General features: G+C 32.0%; 1 protein-coding gene across 3 annotated transcripts in view; it reads right to left on the reverse strand.

The window, feature by feature from the left end:
• LOC145726793 (alpha-1A adrenergic receptor) overlaps window positions 1–22737 on the reverse strand; it is a 59160-nt gene that overhangs the window by 31867 nt on the left and 4556 nt on the right. For 2 of the 3 annotated variants that reach the window (XR_014177681.1, XM_081976032.1), the window contains exon 2: window positions 11934–11985. The gene's annotated coding sequence lies outside the window, so the exon portion shown is untranslated. Of the gene's footprint in view, window positions 1–2509; window positions 2660–11933; window positions 11986–22737 lie in introns of those variants that run through there. The other variant, XM_081976034.1, reaches the window with a different exon arrangement.

The raw sequence follows: 22737 nt of genomic DNA on the forward strand, positions 1-22737 counted from the left end.
TATCGATATGTCGCTTATATTTGTCAAAACACTATCGATATTCTGCATTTTTGATGACCTTGTTTCAGCACAAACAAGGACAAGGATTCTTAATATTTTTAAAAAGATTCCATTAATTCACCTAGAGTTAATCTCACTATAGAAATGGTTTTACTTGCCATTATAAATCAACTTTAAATTATTACAGTTAATAGAGATGTTTACGTCAGAAAAGTTATTGCAACAATTAACTAAAGGCGTTTAAAACTCGATTAGTACTCAAACAAAAAAAATCTAGAATAATCCAGATAGACTAGCATAGGCGGCAACACTGCAGTTTTTTCATTTCACTTATTAGATAGGTTAACAGTTCTAGTTTTTCAAAGTAATTATCTGCATGACAGGCAAATTATTCCTCATCTGAGCGGAATGTTTCATTAATTTAAATATTAATTAATTCGTATTTTAACAAAATGTTGGATCTTTGCTTTGTCATTCATTAGTTTGCAAATTTTTAACATACCTACCTGTAATATCCTAGTAAACCTGGTCATTTTATAGTACATTTTTAATGCCAAAATACAGGTAATAACACTATACATGAGGCTGTTTTTTATTAAGTATTTCCGTTTAAAAAATTTAGCAAAAACAAGAAAATGTTCTAATCTACTTCCCATCCTTGAGAATGGTTAATAAACCATGCAGGTTATAAAATATTCAACTAACCGGTTCACGAAGTATCATCACCCTGAATACATGTACACCACGATTCATTTTTAGTAACTTTTTGTAAAATGTCAGTAATTAAGGAGCAAAAAGATTCACATTTTCATTAGATTTGTCATAACATATTGTCCAACACTCATTTTTATGCAACCAGTCATTCAATCTTTTCTCCTCTTACCGTTGACTTTATATGGATACCTTTGATATTTCCATACTTCTATAAGTAGTGACAATGAATGACTGGTTGCATAAGTATTGTCAGTTACAGGTCGACCACATGTGTTCACGTGACTTGATCACTTGATCCTAAAATTTTATGCTTTTTAAGGTAAAACTTTTTTGAAAAAATTCTGTCATAATGAATACTGCCACCTAACCGTACAAATTTGTAATTTCCTTACAAAACTTCCAGACACTCTGAGTTTTTCTTAAATTTCTGACTGAATTCGAAAAGGAAAGTCTTTTGTTATACTTGACATCCATAAATTCACTCGATTTTATTAACTTAATTAAAATGATTTTCTCCGCAGTTACCCATAAATGTTTGATTTGTACAAGTTTAATTAAATTCAACCAGAACACACAAATACAATGATGTTTTTAATATAATTAATAAAAAAGGGGCAACGTTGTCATATGTCTTTTTTTGTGACAAACATTAAACATTGCCAGTGTAAACGCCAAATGACAAACAACATATTCGTAGAAGCGTTTACGTGATTTAAAGTGATTCCCAATCATTAACGTGAAGAAAGTTTATCCTTATTTTCAATAAATATTTATTTAAAATTTCTGGTTATTTACTTTCCTATTTATAAGAGTTGTCTATTTAAGCAATAAGGTGTAAAAAAGATAATTTGGCTGTTATCGGTTATTAGACTGATGTGTTGATTTTGCCTGCCATTTCCTATTAAAACTGACTAATTAAGTCTGTTTGAAAAAGGTAGAACTAAAATTAGAAAATGTGGGTAAATCGAAATTAGGTATGTTTGTAGGAGTGGAAGAAATGAGCTCATTTTTAGGTATTTTTTTTAATGAATGGGCATGGAAATGTTCTAATCTGTTTACTAGTCATTTTAGGATGAGGTTGGTTAACTACTATATTTTATTCAGATGATTCATAACAAAGTATTTGGAACTTTTGGAAATTAGTGGGAAAGTTAGACAATGAGAATTTGAAATAGTTTTTAAGTAACATAGAATTCAAGAAGTTTTGCCAAATGTGAATAATTTTCCATGAACTGTAAAAAAAATGTTAGTAACCTGTAATGATCCTAATTTTTGCGCCATTTAAAGTTCAACCACCACTTTTCAGCTTAAATATTCATAATTATATACGTTTAATTTAGCTTATCAATATCTACAATTTGTTATAATTAATGGTAAAATGTTCCATTTTCTTACTTGTTATTACTTGTTCGAGGTTTCAAATTTTCCACACCAGACAAAAGAAAACAGAATGACAAATGCCAAAATACTAGGCAAAAAACAGTTTACTTGGTTCTTGGGAACGTTACTTTATCAGCCTTAATAAAATGATAAAAAATAGAGCAAGTTCAATTTTGTCAAGAAATTAACGTGAATTTATTTACGACAAATTTGATATCAAATTTTTAGAGGAAATATCCTAAAAACAATATTCAAATTTGAAGATTCTTTCTCATCTAGCAGTAGGTAATGCAAATATGACCAGTCAAGTAAATAACTGTTAAATTAGCACATTGGTTTTCCCATCAACTCATTTTTACCGCCAAATTTGTTTGTTATTAACAACAGATACAGAAAGAAAGAAAGTAAAACATACCTTTCAAGACATTATTGGAACTTTAACGTTCAAAAAACATGTATCCAAAAAAAGCATCACTGAACAGTCATAGCAATATCACAGTACCACTCGGAAAGCTAGGTTAAGGTTTCTAATCCGAAACAGACGGTTTACAACACGGTTCAGAGGCCGAGAAAGTACTTTGCGAGCCGCCGACCGTACCATTCGTTCTATACAACAAGACTAATAATAGAATACAATACAAAGTCGTACCTCGTACTCATCGTTACTAAAAAGCGACAGATAATTAGCCCGGATGGCAAAGAAGCGACCTTTTTGAGTTCCAGCAATGGTTCAGCACTACCTGCTTCAAACAAAACTACCCTAAAGTGACCACTTAGTAGGCAACCAGACGTGCAACGACCTTGATTTGAATTAACGGTTTCCAACAGTGTTATCGTTGTTAAAAACGCAAAATGTTGCCAATCTTATAAGTTTAACTACAGAACAGGGTCGTTTATATTATACATTTTATGGTTTGACCAAATTTTAAGTTATCACAGTAAACAATAGATTGTCAAACTTCTTGACAAAAAATTTGTTGAATGTGTTAAGCTCTGTCAGAATGCCTTATAAAAGCACATGTCTTTCATTATTTTTACACCAACAAAAATTCTCCTCTCGTTTTGAGGTAATAAGAAAGATAAGCCATCAACTAAAATTAGTTGTTCAAACAGTATTTTGCATAAAAACACATCAGTTTAATCATTCAAAGAAAAGCTTTATCCAACAATAATTTTAGTTTTGTTAATACAAGGTTTTTCATCTACCATTCAACTGTTGATAGAATGTGACAGATCTGGTCGAAAATGACAAGTTTTTGTCACATTATGTATACGTTTTTTTTAATATCATTTTTTGTCTAACCTCAACAATGTTAATAAGTCCCAGACTTCTATTCCGAAATTTGGGCTAGTTGTAAAAAGTCTCCAAAGCACTATTTATGTTTCTCTTATTCAAGTAAAAAAACACAAATTTGTTGTTCAATTACTTTATTTTTGTCTTACTCTTGGTATAGAAATCAATAACTGTCAAGAGTATTGTGTAACATGTTTGCAAATGTTACCTTTTTACCACTTGCAAAATTAGATAAATCATCCTGTAACAGTAAATGGTAAAAAGTAAAATCTGTCTGTGATTCCAAGCATTTTATTTAACAATCTTAAGAAATGAGTTTTGATTTAATGATTTGTAAACATGTTACTAAATTGATACTACAGTTCTTCCTTCATAGGAAGTACCAGGTAAACACACACAACATACAAAAAGCTGGTCAATTAAAAACCAAATTGTGGACCATCAAACCATACTTTGTATTAAAGATTAAAGCAGAAGTTCTATTTTCAGAGCAATTTTGGGATGCAATCCAAATTTATCGAACAATTTATCGTTCTACTGTTCTCTTTAAATTGTATATTTAAAACTTGTGCACAAATAATGATCTAAATTATCCTTGGCTGCATTGAGTGACCCAAAATGATAGTTTTCATAAAAAAAATGTTAGTTACTATTGTAAATGGGGTCTCCCATGATTATTTTTATTTCAAATTTAAGAAGAACAACAGTGTTCTAAGCTGGTTTTCTCAGCTGTTCGTGTTATTTTCGTTCTGTCTTGACAAAAGAAACTAGAAGTTTTAATATACATTTTGACATTTGAACGAACCTCCTGTCATATTAACTAAGTTAACATGTGTCAAATAAAGACACCTGTCATCTTTAAAGGAACAGAAGAAAAACAGCAGTATGAAAGAAACGGAGAGAGATAGAAAAACTGATGATTTCCCCTCCAGCCTCAAAAACCTTATAGGTCCTTACAAAAAGACAATGGTGATAATGACTGGATTTAGAATGTCGTGTATAAAAAATAAGTTTCGTTCACAAGTTTTGAATAGATAATAACACCCATTTTACCTACCCGTGAGTAATAAGTCATTATTCCTGGCTGTTACTCACTGGTTCAGACCACCCGCGGACAACATCAAAAACATTTTTCTTTCTATTACATTATTACGTCATATTTTGACGGATCACATTTGGCTGTCAGTTATACAGCTCTGTCTTTTCCTCTGTTTTAAAGCTGGAAACTGTAAAATTCTCATTGAGGTACAAATATACGAAACCTTCTTGAAAAATAACAAAATCAGTTTGACTTTGGTTGAATGCATTTTATACTTTCATTAGTGCGTTTATGGCATTTGTAACTTTGGTTGTCTGTTTCTGACAAAATTTTAGTTATTTTAAATATAACAACCGTCAAAATTATCTGCATAAAGATGTAAAACCACAAAACACTCTTAAAATCTAGTAAAATCAGTATAAACAGTACCAAAGGTATTTTATAGCTTTATGAGTGGAATTTTGACAGTTATGACATTTGGCAGTCAGTTGCAGTTCTATCCTGAACTTTGGAAACTGTCAAATTCAATCCCATGGAGGTACAAAACAACGAAACATACTCGAAAAGTAACAAAATCAGTTTGACTTTGGTTGAATGCATTCTATACCTTTTCCAGTGCGTTTTTGGCATTTGTAACGTTTGGTTGTCTGTTTCTGGCTTAATTTTAGTCTATTTTTAAATATGACAACCGTCAAATCCTTTCCATAAGCTGTAAAACTACAAAACACTCTTAAAATCCAGTAAAATCAGTATAAACAGTACCAAAGATATTTTATAGCTTTATGAGTGGAATTTTGACAGTTATGACATTTGACAGTCAGTTAAAGTTCTGTCCTAAACCTTGGAAACTCAAATTCAATCCCATGCAGGTACAAAACAAACTGAATGTATCAAAATTCAGGAATAACAAATTATAATTTATGAACAAATTTTTTTGAGATTTTTTTAGTTTCGACTGGGGAAATTGTTGACGAATTTGGCAACCCTGTAAGTTTTGTAACGTTTCTCAACTAGAGTACCTATGTGTATCCTTCTCTATTAAACGTCATTGAAATAGTACAGCGTACAGCAATTTTGTAGTTTTGAAACTAACCCTACAAATGCAAAAGTAAACTTAATCGTAATTGGGACGTCAACGTCGTAAACCATGTCAAAAGGCAAAATAAAAATAGGAGATTATTACATCCAATAGCAACCCTTAATGTTGTCTACGCCATACTGTTCGCGAAATAATCAATTTAAGACAGGAAACGTTTTGTAAAAACGTCAGAAAGTTTTTGGATGAAATTTGAAAAATATTATATTTTTGCACTCATCCTTTCAATTCCAAATGATAAAACTGATTTTTTAATTTGTGGGGTTGTAATTAAATAGCAAGTTAAAAACCATGCATCAGATAAGCAACACAGATGATGACGTAGCTGCCAGTTGACTTAGTTTGCAACTTACACCAATTGCTGTGCTGTAGTTAACGCCTCTATTTCTAGTTTCTCTTTTTGTGGTATTCTTCTTTACTTTATGAATTACGACCTGAACTGCATCTTCATCAATGAAACAGACGTGTGAGCGTTATTATACAGGGTGGTCCAGTTTTAATGTCAATAATTCACCAATCCATAGCCAATTAAAAAATAAGTTGACATTCATTTTGTCATTTTCCTGAAGTGCTTCCTAAGGAAAATACAGTCCTTCAAATTTCTGTTTAAAAAATATTTTTTTTTTGTCATAACTGTCAGACCGTTGGAGCAATATTGATCAAATTTGGAACAAGCACTTTATTACCCGTTATTACGGTCAAAGACCCAAAACTAACCCAACCCAACTTAAAAATTGGAAACGGAAAATTCACTTAAGAAGTTTAAAAAATATTATTGTAGCCAGTTTTCATAGTTTCCAGACAAACTGAAAGACTTTAGTTTTGAAGATAAAAATTTCAGAAGCTTAAAAATTGTGTTTGTAACCAGTTTTCATGCAAATCGAGAGACTTTAATACTAAAAATTGACTTGTAGACACAAAAACTACTTTTTCAAGAATTTGTTACTACAACTTCATACATTTAAGCCTTAAAAATTGACTTGAACCCCAAAATGTGACTGAACTAATGAAAAGTGATATCAGAAGCTTAAAATTTGCATTTGAAGTAAGTTTTCATAATTTGAAGACAAATTTCAATATTTTAGTCTTGAAAATAGTCTTAGATGCAGGACATTGACATTAGATTCATGAAAATTGTGTTGAAAACGAACTTTTCGTGCTTTATACTTTGCTTTTCATTTTCTTCGAATTCTGGACTATTTTTAGTGCTTCAAAACTGCTTTCAGCTTCGAAAATCGAGTTTCAAGACTATCTTCGCTAAGTTATTGACATAGCAAACTTAAAAAACAATTTTTTCATTCTTCATAGACTTAAAATGGTATTCCAAGCTTTGTCACTATTAAATCGACTTCTAGACACCTCAGTGCTAAAAATTCGGGTATTTCTTAATAAACTAGAATCGTTTTTAGTGTTTTAAGGCTGTTTTCAGTGCCTCAAATCGAGTTTCAAGACTATCTTTTTGACTTATCAGGCCTAAAAGCCAGTGTGTCCACTGACCATAGTCTTGAAAATGTTATTTCAAGCTTCTTCACTATTAAATTGACTTCTATACTCATAGGTGCAATAAATTGTAGCATCTCTAAGAAATTCACACTGTTTTTAGTGCTTTTTAAGACTGAAAAATCGAGTTTAAGACTGTTTTCAAAAGTCAAGTTTCTTCAGTAATAAAAGTAAAAAATTTTGGTACCAAATGCTACAATAATAGTCTTGAGAACTAATTTTTATAAATAAAATAGTCCGAAAATTTAATTTACTTCTAGACTTGTTGTCCAGTCCTGAAAATTGAGTTGTACACCAATTAAAGTCTTGAAAATATACTTTTGGACTCTCTTTAGTCCTAGTAAAGTCAGTTCTAGCATTAAAAGTCAACTTTTATATTATTTTTAGTAGTAAAAAATGAGTTTCATGCCCAATACAATCTTTGTCTTGATTTCCGGACTTTTTTTAGTTCTTGAATGCCAGTTTCAGACACTCAACCAGGATGGCAGTCTGAGAAAGCGAATCATAAGACCATTCCTAGTAGTAAAAAAGTTTTTAGACTATTCAGTACAAATTTGGACTTTCACAAGTCTTGAATGTTCAGTTTTAAACTATAAAACGATTTTTTAAATTGAAATTTGGAGGACTGTATCTTCCTTAGGAAACGTTTTTCAGAAAAATGACACAATGCAAGTCAACTTATTTTTTGATTGGCTATCAAATGGTAAATTATTGACACTTAAAACTGGACCACCCTGTATTATTATTAATACAAGCACTTAATAAAATATATTGCTGTAAAAAGTGAAACTTTCCAGTTTCCTAAAACGTCAAAGGTCGCGCTAAAATTCACGGTCGTCAAAGAGATTGTGTTGAATAATTATGCAAATTCACCCACACGCCAAACATTAGTCAGCCCGAATTAAATCGACATGAGTATTTAACAATAAATGACTGGTATCATCCAAAAAGTAACAATGGTACGATGATGGTAGACGAAATCGACGAACCGTTTCGCGTGTGTCTGATGATATATTTTTGTCCGGGATTATTATTAGGTAACACGAGTAATAAAAAATTTACGTTTAATACCCGTTACATGATTTAATGAGAGACAAATTGGCTAAGTCGCCATATATACCGCTTTTGATAGGCTTATTACGAGTTTAATGGATATTAAACGATATTCATTAAGTTTGATAGGTTTCGTGTGTATTAAGATAGGAATGCATTTAAAACGATCGTGTGGAAAAGGATTCTGGTTGTTAGGCGTATATTTCCATTGTAAATGTGTTTTCGAGAACACTCGCTAATTATTAAGAAAAAAATTAGAAATTTTTGGATTCACTGGTAGAGTAGCACTGTTAAAGTTCATTCACCATTTGACAAGAATTTTTGTTGATTTTTCAAATGTACTGATAGTTGCAGGATTTAAAATTTACTTTCCTAGCACATCAAGACAGTTTTATAGCTCTATGGAGCATAGTTCCAAATACACAGTAACACATGACAACTGTCAAAATCCTTTTACTGTACTTGTACACTTGAGAAGATTTATAGCTTTATGGACCAAGTTTGGTTTTTTTGGCCCCATTTGTTTTGTCACGATGACGTAATTTAACAAAACCAAAATTAAACCAACTGTCAAATTACGTCATGGTGACGTAAAAACTTAATAGCACACTAAATGACATAGTATTCTTGTAGTCAAACATTACAACAAAATAGCAAAGTATCATTGTTTAATAAACATTTTTTGAGTAATTATAGTTGCAAAATCTCATGATCATACCTTGGATGCAAATGTATGTTTATGAAAATTGATAGTCAGTAAGAAATTTACTATTTGTCAACGTTTCAAGGTAAATCCATCGTCAGGGAACCAACACACAAGTTTAGTAGGTATTGTGACGTTGTTTCCCGTTTAATTTTTTGTGTAATTGCACGGTTAATGCGTAAGTGAGAATGATTTCGTATTTTTGACGAACTTGGACTGGTGCCAGACACGCAAAGCATCAGAGAAAATTGCATTCTGTAGAGTGAGATAATTGGAGCGGAAACCACCTAAAGGCCGTTGTAATACCAACAAATACCGATTGAAAAATTGCTGTAACTAGATGTGATAGTCTCGACCTAGTCGATGGAGAAATGTTCAGATATTTTTAATTTATTTAATTTATACACGGTGGCTCAGAAAACCCATCCTTAAGGCACTCAGTATAGGCAGAACACACTAAATGTTTTGTTATAAATCTTATCAAAATACCATGCTGCGCAACTTAACATACAAAGTCTTTAACTTAAACTTTAAACTTTCTATTTCATTCAACACATAATATTCTCATTTGTTTGTATGCCATTTTTCCACTTCATTTAGCGTTTATTAGATTTAAATTTACAAAAGTAAAACGTAAAAATAACTTTGTTCTTAAAAAATCATCTGATAAAAAAAATAACAATAAGTCGAGTAGGCCATTCAGCAATTTCAGCTATAAACACAATTATTGTTGGTCTTTATCAGCCTTTCGTCTATCTTAGGAAAAACAAGTTTTAAGTTCACCTTAGTGAGAAAGCTGACTTGGTTTAGTAAACTTTAGATTGGTAAGCGGCGGTTTAACGATTAAATTACACTTTGCAAGCTGGCAATATGGCAGTTGATAAGAGACAACGTGTTTCGTACACGAGTCGGCAATGAGAATTGTCAGTATGCAGTTTTAATTTCTTGACCTATGGCAACATACGCGTGAAAAATTGTAAATGTTAGAAAAAGCTGATTTTGCGTTGATTTTTTGATGATTGTATGGGTTCAAATGACGAACCTGGGTTGAACCAGACAATGAGGTCATAAAAAATTGCTTTAAAATCATTCCTTAGAACGTGGCAATAAATTATGCTGTTTTAGTCAATAACCATATTTTTCATTTAACATTCAAAACTTGAAACAAAAAGAGAAGGGATATTTTGACAGTTGACAGACTCTCAAAACGTCCGTCATTCACATGTATGTACCTAGTTTGTGATTGGTCAAAAAAAAGCAGCTTTCAGCTTGCTGCTTTTTCTTGACCCATCCACTGTGCTGAGTTTGACACGAATGCTTTTACTCTGTTTTTGGATGTTTGTAACTTTTTTATTTGAACTCTTCTAAATTTCACTAAAACGCCATTAGAAAGAGCATAAAAAATACTACAAAATGAGCTAAAACTGGCTTCTCTAGCTTTTCATGTTACCGAGATATTTACATTCAAAAAGTAGTAAAAAAGACCCGTTATACTCCCCCATTCTTTAAATTTTTTTGAAAAACGAAAAAGTTTAAAGTGCTTTTTTTGTACTTATTTCACCTAATTTAAGATGCTTTGGTATAAATATGTCTTTTGCTGTACATTAGAACCCTCCTGGAGCAAAATGAAAAAGTGCCAAAATTGCGCTTTTTGCAGTAATAACATTTTTTCAGTTTTTGAGTGATTGTAATTTTTTTATTTGAACTCTTATAGATTTCGCTAACCCCCCCCCCCCCACCATACTTTCAATTTTTTTGAAAAACGAAAAATTTTTTGTTTTTATTTCACCTAATTTAAGATGCTTTGGTATAAATATGTCTTTTGCTGTGCGTTGGAACCCTCCTGGAGTAAATTAAAATATTGCCAAAATTGCCATTAGAAAGAAGATAAAAAATGCTACAAAATAAGATAAAACTGGCCTCTTTAGCTCTTCATGTTACCAAGATATTCACATTCAAAAAGTAGTAAAAAAAGACCACCAAGAAAAATTTTAAAATGCTTTTTTTGTACTTATTTTACCTAGTTTAAGGTCCTTTGGTATAAATATGTCTTTTGCTGTGCGTTGGAACCCTCCTGGAGTAAATTAAAATATTATATACGAATAAATCACAAAAACAACCCCTATTTTTTTTTCCTTAGAAACAACTTATTTTTTCTGTTTTGACTTTCATTTTAAATTTTAAAGCGCTCAATTTATTCGTTTTGATTTGTTGGAGGGAAAACTAAAAACCCCGAAAACAAAAAGGTCGTTTGGCAGCTCACTGTGACAAAATAGGAACATTGTCAACAGTGTCAAGTGTCAGTTCTAGTTCTATTTTGTTTTTGTATTTTTTTTTAATTTTGTTGCTGTCTTTCTTGTTTCATCGGCTTATCTATATCGATTGACCAATCCAACCAAACAAAGTCAAGGAATAAAACGAGATTCAAGTTATGATTGTTCTATCCCTTTCAATAATCGGATTAAGATTACAGGATATGAACATAGTCATTGACATCTCTCTTGGGATTATTTGTATACCGGGTGTCCAGAATACTTTAATTGAGACACCATAAGCGGAAAAACAAAGTCTACATGTGCAGCATTTGCGTAAATCTCACAACAGTGGCTTGTGATTGGTCAAAAAATCAGCTTTTAGCTTTGCTGATTTTTTTCCCAATCACAAACTACGATTGCTGTGCTTTATGTGGTATTTATCAATAGTCACATTAACCTCGTTTGTGTTGATGAAAATTATTCCAGTGAATTATATGCGTTTTAAAGTAAACGTAAACGATTGATAGCGTAGAGTAATATAACAAAAATAGAGCATTAAAGTGTGCTAATAGATGATTGGCATAAACAAACTTAAAACAACCTGGTGCTTCCTTAAACTTTACGATTTTCGGGAAGTCGTCGCAAATCGTTTTAATGAATTTTAACGAGTATTTCGTCTATTATTAGCGCAATTAGTTCCGGACACTTTAAACCGGGCCGAAATTTAAAACATTTGCATTCCAAAAGTGATTTTTATTGCGCGATGTATTTATTTTTGTTCTGACCAAAATAATGAGGTCGTGCTGACCCAAATACATAATATGCCGGTTACATGATTTATCCATGATTTCAGTGGGAATGTAAAATGTTCAAATGGGGGCTCGTGTCACATAACTTACCATTTAAGTAAATATCATCAAGTCTAGACGGATACGAGTAAATACAGGAATTCTGAAACAAAAAAAAAAAGGAAATTAATAAAAGTATAAATAAAAACCGTAAAAGGTGATTTTGAGGTGAGGTTCCAGACAGTATTGCAATAAAAGCTTATCTTGAGTGACTGCAACCAAACCTATTATTAATCGACACGACACTACAATTAAGTTTCAAAAAATCTGAATCTCATTATTATTCGACTACCGACATTGGTGATTAACAAAAAGCCGGAAAACCAACGAAAAAAAAAACCAAAGGCATTAAAGAGACGTTTCGCTAGACGGCACGTTTGCACAATCCAGGAAGCCGATTAACAAACGATTTGAGTTTATTAGTAGAAGTGCAACTGTTATTCCCATTTTTTTACAGTTTGATGATAATGAGAGTTTCGAGAGTCCTTGACGGTGACTCGTGGCTTAAAATTGCGACACGGGCTTTGAAACAAAACGCTCTGTCATCAATTATACATTAATTGGATGTCCTATTTGTGTGCATGCTCCTAATCAAAACCAACATTGCAGTATTCAGAATTTGACCGAACCCTGCTCAACGATTATTATTCAACGATCAGTATGTGCATATCTATGACAGTCTTTGTATAGCATAGACATATCATCCAGTAAGATGTTTAACAATTTAGTTAATTACCATATCAAGTGCTTTCAAGTTAATTATACGTGGAATGACAAAGCAGAGATTATCACAATACACCACAAATGATGTTGTAGAATTCTTTGTTTAATTACATTCCACTTATGGAAGGTAGTAAGTAATAATAAAAGAACACTTGTACTGTGAATGATTCAATGCTTGTATTGCATGCAGATTAGTATTAGTAGATAATTTTGAAAGAAAAATCTGTCATACTATTATACAGTGTTTGTTTAATTTAGTAGTCTGTTTCAAGACAGATATTATCGGGGGTAATTGCACGAGTGCATAAAAATTACCGATAATTTTGCATGAAAACTTGTTATCTCTTAACTGCATGAGTTTATTTCCATATTTTTTTGGCGAAAGAGCCCGACACCAAAGGTGGAGGGCTTTTTTAGAAAAAAATATGAAAATGACCGAATGCAGTTTGCAAAGATAACAAGTTTGAACGCAGAATTATCAGGTCATTTTTAAGGCACGAATGTAATTTTGGGGAATACTTCCCGAATAAAGAAAATGTTTTGGTTTTGCTGCAACTATAGATTGCTCAATGGAGCTCAATGAGCAAGTTCCAAACCGTTTATTAATTTTTGTTGACATCGCGTTTGACATTTTTTGGTTATAAAAAGTCAAAAAACTGCGCAAGGACAACAATTAGTGTACTAGCAATAGTCTCTACAACAATGCAGTCGTTATAGATACGTACAGTGCAATTATCGAAATGCAATTATCACTTTAGAATGCAATTATCGGGGGTAATTGCACAAGTGCATAAAAATTACCGATAATTTTGCGTGAAAACTTGTTATCTCTTAACTGCATGAGTTTATTTTCATATTTTTTTGGCGAAAGAGCCCGACATCGAAGGTGGAGGGCTGTTTTAGAAAAAGCTTAGAAAGGACCCAAAAGACCACAAGTGGTGCGTGCTGAAAACATTTTAATGAAAATTGGTATCGGTATCGGACTTCACATCTGCTTATTAGTCTATATCCCACCATTATTACTGCAAACTGAGTAAAATATGTAAAAGATGTGAAGAAGAGGTACTTCCTGAGCCATCTTACCAACAGAAGTTAACCTTTCATAAATTTATACAAAAATCATTCTAATTTTGACCCCACAGCCAATAAGCCACTGCCGCCATATGCAACAACCACTTTTCTCTCCTGTTTAGGTATCTTTTTCTCCTTCCTACTATGTTGACATTGTTTTTATTCATTGGCAGATACTTTTATCTTTTACCTAACTTTATATGTTGCCAGATTTAACTGAAAATTCATTTTGCTTTAACATTAACATATAAAAATGCAATTTTTCAACCGTCAATATCTCGCAATCAGTTAAATATCATTATAAATGTTCTAAAAGTATTGGTACTTCTTTTCGGTTGATCTAGGCAACACTGAAAAGTTTAATATCTTAGACCCAGGAAAAAGTACATTTAAAAAACATTATTTAACTGTTTTCTTATACAGGGTTTTTCAATGAAAAGTAGCCACCCTGAATATCTTCGAAAATAATTTCTCTGTTAAAAAATGCTAAGACGTCAACAAAGATTGCAAGGGGGACATCTTTTTACGTAGGATTTGAATTTCTGCCATCAGCCCCTTTGCTGCCATAGCCACCCCCACTAAGTTTTCAAATGGCACCATACCCTGTGTGGCACATCGTTGGAAAGGGTATTTCATAAGGAATTAATTGCACTATTTTATTTGTACATTTGCTTTGAATAGAGACCAAAAAAAATAAAAACATTTTTTTGTTATTTTGGCAAACTGCTGATAACACTACCGAATACCTGTTTTCTATTCCATGTTTTTGCCTCAGTCGGTCAACTTGTAAGTTCGTTTTGAAGGAACATTGTCAATATGGTTTATACGACTGCCGAAAGAATAGAAATTGTACGTTTTTCATCCAGATAAATTAATTGGTCATCAGTATGTCTTAAAGTTGATGCAAAAATTCATGGAAACTGGTTCAGTGACAAACAAAAAACATCAACCTGAAAGACAAATTATTAATGAACCAATTGTAGTTGCTGTTTTGGGACACGTTGTAATGGATAATAATCAGTCTTTAAATCAAATTTCCCATGCATCGGGTGTTTCGACAAGCAGTGTATGGAGAATTTAAAAAAAAACACAATTTTCATCCATACAAGGTAAAATTGGTTCAGGAATTAAACGAAGATGACTATGATAGAAGACTACAATTTTGTGAAATTATGTCTACTAATCTGACAAACAACGTGAACTTGTTTATGTACATACAATATTTGCTTCAGTCATGAGTGTATGTTTTTTTTTTGATTGGAGAAGTGAACAGGCATAACTGTAGGTATTGGTTTAGGGAAACTCATACCCAATATCCAGAAAAACTTAATGTTTGGGCAGGTATTTTAGGAGACCACATCGTTGGTCCGTTTTTTATTGACGGTCATTTGAATGGCGCTACTTATCTTGAGCTTCTTGACACCACTGTTGATCTGACAGAGCTACTAGAAAATGATGAAAATTTATTTGAAAATCAACTAATTTTCCAACAAGACGGTGCACCTCCACACTATTCACTTCCCGTTCGAGAATATCTGAACAATCAATTTCCTGGAAGATGGATTGGACGTGGTTCCATGGAATGGCCTGCTAGATCACCCGACCTCACTCCGTTGGACTTTTTTCTATGGGGGCATTTAAAATCTAAAGTCTATGCAACACAGCCGGCCAATATTGCAGACCTTAGGCAGAAAATAATACATGAATGCCGAAACTGACACCGCAAGTCCTCACAAATGTTCGCGAACTCTTCCAAAGTCGCTTGTATTATTGTATGGAAGTTAACGGAGGTTATTTTGAGCCATTAATTAAATGATAACCGCTATTTGCTATTATTTCTGCAGTTAACAAAAAATACACAAAACGTATTTTTTATTTTTTTTGGTCTCAATTCAAAGCAAATGTACAAATATAATAGTGCAATTAATTCCTTATGAAATACCCTTTCCAACGATGTGCCACACATGGTATGGTGCCATTTGAAAACTTAGTGGGGGTGGCTATGGCGGCAAAGGGGCTGATGGCAGAAATTCAAATCCTACGTAAAAAGATATCCCCCTTGCAATCTTTGTTGACGTGTCTTAGCATTTTTCAACAGAGAAATTCTTTTGGAAGATATTCAGGGTGGCTACTTTTCATTGAAAAACCCTGTATATGGAGTGTCTTGTCCGTTTCACCAACATTGGCTAAGTTGAGTTTAAGTCAGCTTAGATAAGTTTAGTTTAGACTGTGTTATTTTACACCTGATCTTTCACATTCAAACTTCAACTTAACAGCTTAAGTTGTACGTAAAATTGACTTGAGAAAGTGTCGGGAAAACAGGCGTTAAAAGGTCATATGACCGTTTTTAAGAATGAAATAGTATTTTAGAGATCTTAGAGGTCACGTGACCATTTTAAAGTAAAAACTTTGCCAATGCTTTCAATCATTAAATTAATTTAAGGTCATATGGCCGTTTTTAAGATTGAAATAGTATTTTAGAGATCACGTGACCATTTTTAAGTAAAAACTTTGCCAATGTTTGACCTGAATTTGGTTTGTAACTATAAAATTCACTGTTGTTTCAATGTTTTCATCAATTTTTCTTTTTCTTTTTAAAAAACAAATTTCAATTGCTTTCTTCTTTTTTAAGAACTCACCAGTTTTTTTTCCTAAAAAATATTTTACATTAAATCAATTTGTTTCAATTTAATTGAGTGTGAATTATTCTTTCTATTCTTTTTTCTTTTTTCAAATATGTCTACAAATTCACCTTCTTAAAAAACAATTTTTCGCCAAATCTTCCTCTTAAAAACAACTTTCTGACAATTTTTTTTTTCTTAAAAAAATGTTTTACCATTTTTTCTTCTTTTAAGAGCTAGTCCAAAGAAACAAAAAATAATTTTAATATAAATTATTATTTCAGTCTGAGTAATTAGCAGTATAACGGATATACAGAATGACAGCGGAATTTTTCCATCAATTATTCTTCTTTTTCAAAAAATTACTTCACCAGTCTTTTTCCACAAATTTTTCTTCATTTTCACCAGAAAAACACTTTTGTCAATTCTTCTTTATTCTGAACAAAATTCCCTCCAATTATTCTTTTCTCACTCTGTACAGCATTTGCGTAAATTGCAGCACAGTGGGTAGTTTCTGATTGGTCAAAAACAGCAGCGAGGTAAAAGTTGCTTTTTCTTGACCAATCACAAACTACAAACAGTGTGCTTCAATTTACGCAAATCCTGCACATGTGGACTTCATTGAGTTTTGATTTAACGCAGATTGTTTAAATAACCGAGATTTTCATGATGGAGCTCAAAGAAGAAATCTCCTGTATAAGTACTGCAAAACATTCTGACTTTTTGTTAACAAAATATATACAACTTTCATACAAATGGAGGTGAAGAGTGAGAGAAAAAAGAAACTTGTGTCATTTTCAGTTAACTTAACTTAACTTTTCAGTTAAAGGCAATTAAACAAAAAATTAAGAAGAGTACTTCATAGATTTTGATAGATTTTGCGTATAAAAAGTAGAAAAAGAAAAACTTTAAAAGAGAGCTTACAGTTAGGTTAATTTAGTTCAAGCTGAACAAACCTAATTTTAAATTCAAAACGTCTAAAAATAATTAAAAGTCGTTTGAAGGATTTTAATTACGCCATAAGAACAAACCTCAACGTTTTCAAATAATTCCGCTGAGCCTATTCTCGTACCAAAATTGGCATTCAAACTGTCAAATAACATGTTCTTACAAACTTTATTAAGCCTTTACATTTAGAATAAAACAGGAACTTATCACTGAAATAACTTTCCCGCCAGAATACATAATTACGCTTTCATTGTGGGTATTTATTTTTAATTTTTCGCTCGAAACAATTACACGGTAATTACAAAATCCTACTTGTAGTACATTATAGAAAAATCGAAAAACACGTCCAGCCATTAACAAATCTTTTAAATGTCTATCTAATTGCGGTTCCGAACATATCCGCCGGTTATTCCACGAGCCGTTTATCACTAGCAACAATAACAGGTTGCAACATCAAAACACCCTGTAGGAAGTGAATATTTTATGATTGGTGGACAAAAACGACCCCCCTTTCGATTTACGACATTTCCAGAAAATTTTATAATTATCCACCCCGACCATTTCCTGATTGGGCAACCGGACGTCACGTCATACTTTAATCGGATTAGTTCCGGTAAGAACAAATTCCTCCGGTTCCAAACAGTTTGACGGCAACAAGGTTCCCGGTTATGCAGATTTGCATATGCTTACGTGCGCATTAGATTTTTTTTTTTTTTGGCTTAAAGTCGGTCAGTAAGATTACCAGTTGCTCTGTGTTTTTTTCCTGTCAGAGGCCTTGGAATCGAGCTAAGGTTTAATTAAGAAGAAAAAACGGTTAAAGAGCTGTTACCGCACAATTTACCTAAATGGGTGAATAATCGTAGAGGTAATCATTAATAGAAAAAATGACTTGAATTGTTCGACAGAAAAAGTGATTTAATTTCAAGAGTGTCTTTGTCAATTGCGGGCAACAAGCGCCGTACTCAATGTCGCAGGTTAATTAGAAAACCAAGAATCTAATTATAGTTTTGTAATTTTAGATAAATGTCCGAGGTTTGCCCGAAATAATTTCTTATTTATAAAAGGGTACGCTTGACGGTTTGCACCGTTAAATCTAATTGCAGGACCGAAGTCATTAGTGCAAACGGTCGCAACTGAAAGCACAATAGTGAGTATTGTCATTTTTTTCAATTCATTTACAACTAAATTAATAAAAAGTTTCAAAAATCATTCTAGTAGAAAAATCACCGTTCTTTTAATCCATCACAAAGTTTTTTTTGTTGGTACAGTATGTAGACTCTGATGAATTGAGTAGTGTAGTATCCATTTTGTAGGTGATGGTACATGATTGAATATCACCAAAAACACACCCTTATAAAGACTTTATGAAGCAAATAATAGTTTACTTGCAGTATAAGAAAATTTCCTGTCCACAAAGTTTACACTCACTTTTATATGGCAGTCACAACACATAAAAGTTTTATTTGCTTGATCCACAAGTGCAGTATTTGCATAAATCACAACATTATTCGTAGTTTGTGATTGGTCAAGAAAAAGCAGCAAGCTGAAAGCTGCTTTTTTTGACCAATCACAAACTATACCCACTGTGCTGAAATTTACTCAAATGCTGCACTTGTGACTCTCTAATATACAAGGTGGTCCAGTTTTAAGTGTTAATAATTCATTATGCGGTAGCCCATCAAAAAATAAGCATGCATTGTGTCATTTTCCTGAAAAACGATTTCTAAGGACAATCCTCCAAATTTCAGTTTAAAATATCAGTTTTTTTGTCATAACTGTCAGACCGCTGGAGCAATTTTGATCAAATTTGAAACAAGAACTTATGACTACTCGTTATGTGATTTGAATGACGTTTGTCTAAATTTTTTAGTGGCTAGATACAGGGGGGATTTTTTCTACGCTCACTGGATATTTCTCAAAAGTTACTGTTTTTTATTTTCTTGTTCAATTTAGACAAAGATTTATCTCTCTAAATTTTGATTCAAAATTCTTTTTACGACATAATCGAGTTTAAAACCCAAAAAAGAGGGATATCCGGGCGGCCATAAATTGAAATATTTTATTTTATAAAAATAGAGCTGCAAGAAGTGGTTGGTCCTTCAAAAAATACGATAGCATGCTTGTCATTTTTTAAAAGAACTCATCCTAAAGTTCAGAAAAATCGTCTTATGTAAAGTTTCATAAATTGTACTTGTACCTAATTTGATCAAAATTCTATCAACGGTCTCAGAATTATGACAAAAAAACACGATTTTTGATGCTGAACTTTGAAGGGCTGTCTCTCTTCTTCATCATCCTGGGCACGAGTTTTTTTAAATGATTACTGATTACTTATGATTTATTTTTGAAGGACCAATCACTGTTGCACTAAAATTTTTATAAAATAAATTATCCAATTTCTGCCAGCCCAGATATCGGTCTTGTTTTGGGTTTTAAACCGTATAACTCAATTATCTCGTAAACGAAGTTTCAAATCAGAATTTTACAAGAGATACATACTTTCTTTTGAAAATTGAACCACGAAATTATAAGAGGTTGTTTACAAAAAGAAATTATAAGAAACTGTAATTTTTGAAAAGTATCCAGTGACGTAGAAAATAAGGCCGAAAAATGAAAACCATATATCATAAATACGCCACTGGGCAATTTTGACAAACGTCATTAACATCACATAGGTAATTGGAAGTATTAATTTCATAAGCGCTTGTTCTAGATTTGATCAAAACTGTTCCAACGGTCTGACAGTTATGTCAAAAATACGATTTTTTAAGGTCAAATTTGGACATCTATACATCATCTATCATACATCTGGTTAGGAGGCATTTTTCAGGAAAATGACATAATGCTTGTTGACTTATTATTTGATGGGCTATAGAATGGTGAATTATTGAGATTTAAAAGTGGACCACCCTGTATTTAACCAGTTTACAGTCTTTATCATTAAATTTCTTTTCTTCTTTGTCATTGGTTTTCTTTATTCTTTGAGTCTACACCATTTACATATGTAATTTAGAAAGCATCAGTTGAATTTTAGAAACCATGTGATAGATTTTAGAAATATAACTTGTATTTCGGAAACGGTACATTCAATATTAGAATAACTTTGATTTTAGAAATTGCAAATTGTATTTTAGAACAGTTTCTTGAATTTCAGAAAAGATCAGTCGGATTTTTGACACGGTTATTTGTAATTTGAAAAATTAAAGTTGTATATCAGAAATCTTCATACTAACATTTGTGAAAGGTAATTGTGCTGTCATTGTTACAAAGTTATTAAAAGTTTTAGCAAATGAAGATATGCGAGTTTGGATGTAAATTTTGTATTCATTGACAAAGTTATTCTTGTTGGCGTTTTGTAACTCGTAATTGTTACTACATATAGAACAATTCGCTGATATTAAATTAAAAAAATGGACTAATCAACACACAGAAACATAATAAAATTCTGAAATTAAAATAACTATTCTAATATCCAACAGACCTTTTCTGAAATACAAGAGACTAATCTGAAATCCAACTCACGCTTTCAGAAAATCAAATTTACGATACTGAAATACAATTTTTAAGTTCTGAGATGCAACTTATATTTTCTAAAATCCAAGTGATATTTTCTAAACTACCTGTGTAAATGGTGTAGTGTAGATGAATATATTGGTTTACAACAATTCTGCTATTGCATGATTAAGTTCTAACAATTATATGTTTATACTTTATAAGATTTAGATCAATGTCAAATGTCAACGACTTAACGCAAGACAGATGTCAGAGATTTTAAGAGGTTAAGATTTTTGGAAAAATGTCAAAAACGTGTACTTTTGTGCTTTTTGTATTAATTTAAACAAGTTTCTTTTATTAAAAATAATCACAGAACATCCTGGTTTTACTTTGTAGTTCAATAGAATAACGAATTAACTAAGCTTAACAATTAAATATTGTTGTTAGAAGCCATCAAGTTTGTTAAAAATGGCTTAAACTGTCCAGTTGATATCTGATAGTTTTATATCATCTAGTTAATATTTTTGTTCAATGGAATCGCAAGTCAATGTCAACAAAAGTCAAAGCTGTCAAAAGTCGGCCATTAAGCTTTTTAAACAATGATGACGTATTTTACATTTGCCAGCTACCTTGCCACAGTTCACTTTATAAAAAAAAATCAATAAAATCCACACATCAATACACAAAAGCAAATATGAATGAGAAATTATAAATTGCAATTAATATTTTAAAAAAATAAAAATGTAAGGTTAACAACACATTGTCAAACTTTGTACGTCAAAAATGACAATTTGTGTTGTAAACTGTCAACTAAAGTTTTCTTCACGAACATCCACCAGTTGAAGTTAAAACTTTAGATTGTCAGTAACAGCAAAGTATAAAACTGCAAAATATGGGTAACTTGGAGTTTTTCTATGACTTCATTAAAATCAACCTTTAAAACTGGCCATTAGAACATTCTCATCCTACTTCAGTTCGGTAACGTTTTTATAACGTGATAGTCATATGAAAAAAATAATGTAACTTGTCAGGATTTTCGGTAATGTTACTGTTAAATTTGTTAAAAAAAGTTCCTTAGAGTACGTCGAGAACAAGCTCGGTTATTTCTCGCTAGACCAAGCAGACTTGAATTTGACAATTGTCACAAGACACTCCATTGTGTACGATTAGGGTAGTCAAGTGATAACTGTCAGTTTATCATCTGATGAACAAAAGACAAATACTAGTTTGTTATAAAATATAGTTATTTAATTTTATTAGAGTATTATACATCAAAAGTACATGTGGCATGCTGTCCACAAGAATCTGAATACAGTTCTGTATGTGTAGTTGCATAACTAGAGTGAGTGTTCGTACTTTACACAAAACTACTGCAAAACTGTTTGGAGAAAACTCTAAAACTCTCAAAACATTTACTTACTTTGAAGGTGTGAATTTGTATACAATTCATGACAAATAAAACAAATGAAACACATTTCTTTGGCAATGTCGTAGATGTAATAGTTAGTGAAAAATTGACAATGACTTTTGACAATCTGTAGAGTAAGTGACTATACCAAATCTCAAGCAAAACTGGGATAACATCACAAAAGTCAAATAGTTTGCGTCAACCAAAAAAAAATGTACTTTTCCGCTTCGGGTGCGGTAAAGTGCAACTTTCCGCACTCATAAAGTAAGATTAATTTACAATAAATCTGCAAATTTAAAGTTTATATGTGTAGAGCAAAAATACCGATTTTCACCAACCTTTTTATGAGCTGTTCAAGCAAAGAAAAATTGAGTGTGCACTAGTGTGGAAAATTTACTTTCCGCACTCATTTTATGTAAAAAAAAACACATTTGCAGGCAACTGCAGTGCTCTCATGCAGGAAAGTACCACTTTCGGCACTTGTTAGGTAAATAATTATTAGCGTATTGATTTGATGGTGGTTGGGTTAGTAGCAATGAGCGCTGTTGTCTAGACATTTTTCTGGTATTTTTAATTGATTCTAGAGGCA

This window comes from Ips typographus, linkage group LG3 (genome assembly GCF_016097725.1).
Source record: "Ips typographus isolate SLU linkage group LG3, UJ_Ityp_2.0, whole genome shotgun sequence".
Taxonomy (NCBI): domain Eukaryota; kingdom Metazoa; phylum Arthropoda; class Insecta; order Coleoptera; family Curculionidae; genus Ips; species Ips typographus.